This window comes from Cryptomeria japonica, chromosome 5 (genome assembly GCF_030272615.1).
Source record: "Cryptomeria japonica chromosome 5, Sugi_1.0, whole genome shotgun sequence".
Classification (NCBI taxonomy): domain Eukaryota; kingdom Viridiplantae; phylum Streptophyta; class Pinopsida; order Cupressales; family Cupressaceae; genus Cryptomeria; species Cryptomeria japonica.
In genome coordinates this window covers 86,094,448-86,098,833 of record NC_081409.1, presented here as the reverse complement: position 1 = coordinate 86,098,833, position 4,386 = coordinate 86,094,448, and positions in this window count along the sequence as shown.

The window sequence follows — 4,386 nt, the reverse complement described above, 5'->3', positions numbered from 1 at the left end:
TTGATAAGTAGTTAATTGAACTAGCTAAAAGATGATTGACAAAATCATACAACACAATGACAAGGGTACACTATCAAGATTGTTTATACTCAAGATTATGATGACTAGTGTTATGGTCACTATAGATTGATTTAGGCAAGTTTGATTGTTCAGGACTGATAAAATCAAGAATTCGTATGATAGAGTTTTCAGATCCAGACGATAGTTTAGTAGCTCCCAGATGATAAAGACAATTTGTCATATGAGTTGCTGCCTAAACTTGTATGAAAGTTTAGTGGCCTCCAGATGACAATCTATTGAGTATGATATTTGTTTGTATGATAGTATAATAAGGGCTAGATGACAATTCTGCAGACTCATATGATAGTTTTAACAAAGCCAGACGACAAATTGATGTGATCAATGAAGACTCATATGACAATATGTATGTAGCAGGATGCCAATTCAGCAGACTCGTACGACAGAAGACTGGACAAAGACTAGATTCTGGCAGACAAAGTTTTGACGCCTGACAGAGACCAGTTTTGGACACAGGCAAAGTTTTGATCACTAAGCTGTTTATGTCTTCTTCTTTTTTGTTTGTTTTCTCCAATTCCTATATTTTAGTTTTAGTTTCAGGTATGAAAACATAGAAAACATGCAAGATGTATAATGACTTTCAAGCACAACACGCTAACCCTATGGAAGTTGGCTTAGAGAAGAAAACCTTTTCTTGTAGACTTAGGTACACACCCAATAGCTAACTAGAATATGGCCACTGAGTCTCACACAATGGATTCTCAACACTGTATTAATAGACTCTAAACACTAATGGGGGCATGATATGGCAAGTGTCTTGGGAGAGTTACTATCTCTCTTGCACAAAGATTATCCCCCTTTTAGAGGTGAATCAAGGAGCCTCTATCTTATAGTTCTTAATCAGAAATTTCGTTCAAAATTATCCCTTGAAGTAATGCAAGCATGATTGAGGCCTATAACCCAACAAGGTACTAAAACAAGTTGTAGTCACGTAAACGTGACTGAGACCGCAAGACCCTACAAAATGCTCGATATGAGAGATCTCAAAGAGAAAACTCAAATAATCTCATCCTCTGAGACTTTAATCACCAGAGGCCTATTTATTATAGTGAGTTGGAATGCTTAGGTCTAGTTGTACTCACTTGGGTCATTCTCACAGGGTGATTACTTTTTCCCACTATGACAGGCCCGCTAAAGGTACACAAATCTCAAAACTTAGAAAAAGCTTTGAGGGTCTAGATTTTTGATTGTCTATAAAAGACAAGAGTGTACTCTCCTACCTCTCTGGTTTTTCTTCAAGCACAAAAGACGTATTTGTTCATTAACCAGATAGCAATTTAAGTGCCTAAAAATGAATTTAAAGAATACACGATGTTTAGTCTATTCTCTTTAGGCAACCTACAAAACCAGCTCATTAGTAGTCATCTTGCTTTTGATTCTTTGATAGGCGTATGTTTGATTGATAAATTCTTTGACAAGTATTCTATACAAAACCAATTAGGCTATGAAAATCTCAGGCAGAAAGAAGATAGACAAGGTTTAGCGTTAGCGTCGGTAAAATCCAAATTTCATTCACGAAAAACCCTATAAAGTATACTATTTTTGAAACGAGAAAACATAAATTCATACGACAATCTATACCTTCTCGTACGAGTATTCCCACAGACCCGAATGACAAAACACATAATCAAATATGCACAGCAAAAACTCATATGAGTATTCTCGTTGAACCAAACGATAAAAGACATGACTCGACAAAAATTCATATGATGAAGGATAGATACTCGTACAACCTTTTGTAGAGGCTATACGAACGAGACCTGAAAAATAAAGAAATGATTTTGAGGTCGAATGATTGAATTCTAAGCCCCACGATGGGTGCCAAAAATGTGTGTGTGAAAAGTGGATTGTATATGTATCTAGAATACACAACACTTCAATAAGTCATTAGATGCATGGTTAGTAAATCAATAATCAACAATGAATAATAAACCATTTCAAATCGACCTTTTATCTTCTAGTAGATGTGAGTTTTAGTCTTGATCTTAGATTTCCATATGCAATACTAGTGACCAGACAATACCTAAATGAAGGATTTAATCTATGAGCATGAAATTGAGCTAAATGGATACAAGATTAAGCTAGATATGCATGATTAATCTAACATGATTTAAGCAAGACGATTTAACAAATATGCAATAACTAATAGGCAATATCTCAATGCACAAATCTCAGTAAGCCTAGAGCAAAAACAACATGATAACAATATATTCTCCAGGATCCTTGATTAGGAGATGAGAGCCTGAATTTATACAAAATTTAGAAAGAAACCAATGGCTGAGATCAAATGATGATGAGTGGTCAATATTTTCCAAGAAGAACCACAATCCAGGTGAATTGATGTGATTGGCTACTTTTCTCATTTTTAAAGGAAATTGAACTAAAATTAAGATAAAATTAGAAAAAACTGATTTATTCTCTATTTTATTCAATTTTGAGATTTAATTGTTTTAATTGCTTTCTTTGAGATTTTTTTTTTCAATTTTTAATTTGATTTTCAATATTATCTCCATTTGATTTCTTTTCTCAAGTTTTAATTATTTTTTTCCAATTAATTCCTTTTTTGATGATTTAATGGCAAATTGATTTATTTAATTAAATATACTAGGATATTTAATAAAATAAATAGGATAATTGTTTAAAAATGATTTACTTGAAATGATAAATTAATTAAATATTTATTTAATTAATTTAGAGTGATTAATTTGCCATGTGACATTTGATGATTTAAGAAATTAATTGTGTGCTCGAGGTTAATTTTAATTGCCTTTGGTTAGGACCTTGGTGACGTTGTTGAGATTAGGGGCCCATGGTTTAGGTGACCATTTTTAGAGTATTAAAACATGTATATACAATTATATATATATATATATGTGTGTGTGTGTGTGTGTGTGTGTGTGTGTGTGTGTGTGTGTGTGTGTGTGTGTGTGTGTGTGTGTGTGTGTGTATGTATATATATACATAGATATGCATATGCATGTGTATATGTATATATATATACACACATACACACATACATATATATACATACATTCATTTATGTATGTATATATATGTAGATGTGTATATATAGATGTGTGTGTGTGTGTGTGTGTGTGTGTGGATATTGTTGGTGAGCGTTTTGACTCACTCACCAATAGGCAAGTAGAACATGAAGTATATACCACCTCTCCTAAAAAGAAATCAACTTTGAAAGATTGATGAATTCAAGGTCTTTGTAGTTGGGTCACAATGATGCTTGGTTGACATAGTTGTACTTGTTAAGGGGCCTATTGGTTTTGGATCTTTTGTTTTATGTACACAAACTGAAAACTAAAATTAAAACTAAAATAAGTAGAGGAAATAAAGAGAAAAAGATGAAGGGAATGCAAGAGAGAAGGTAAACATTCAACATTCATTTGAGTTGACAATATCGACTGAATCTAGAACATGGGAATCATTCATACATAAACATGCAAATGAACCATTTAACATATCTATGAAGCTAAACAAAGAGGTAAAGATTTTAAAATACATTTGACATCAACATCAATTACCATATTTCATGCACAAATTAAAGTGACACAAACATGATTCTTCTATATTTAGGAAGTTAAACTAGATAAAAAAATATTAAACACTACCATATGAAGGAGAACAATTGAAATGAACAAGCAAATCACAATGAAATTCATAAATCACCTTTGAATGAGGCAATTGTTTAGTATAACTGTCACACCAAACACCTAAACTTTTCTTATATCAAATTTCTTCTGGGTACACTAACAATAAAAATGCAAACGAAAAATAAATAAAAAAGGGCTTTCAGGCACATTCTATGAGTTTTCAAAACTGATTCCTAAATCTAGAACTAAGAGACTAACTTCTAACCTCAAAGTATCTAACCAAATTGTCAAATTGTCTAACCCTTATAATGAGCCACAAGCTCAAATTTATAGCTTTAAGCTTTCAAGGATAACCATCCTCTTTGAACCCAAAAATCCATCTTTGAGAAACAACATAAGACTTTCTTGCCTTTTGGTGAATGCAAATGCTTGAGAAAAAAACTTTCTAAAACTGTCTTCAATTGGTTGTGCAAGAAACTTTCCATTTCAACTCTAGTTCATTCCAAATTGATTGCATTCGATAGAAAACATTTTAATGTCATGGTTCGATTTCAACTTAAGTTCCAATCTTCTTTTATTTTGGACATGCACATTAAAATAATTATAATTAATTCATTTTCAAAATTCAAAGAGAAAAAATAGCTTTTTTTTTTAATCTAAATTCACAATTTTAAATGAAAACAAAATATCAAATCTCTTGTGA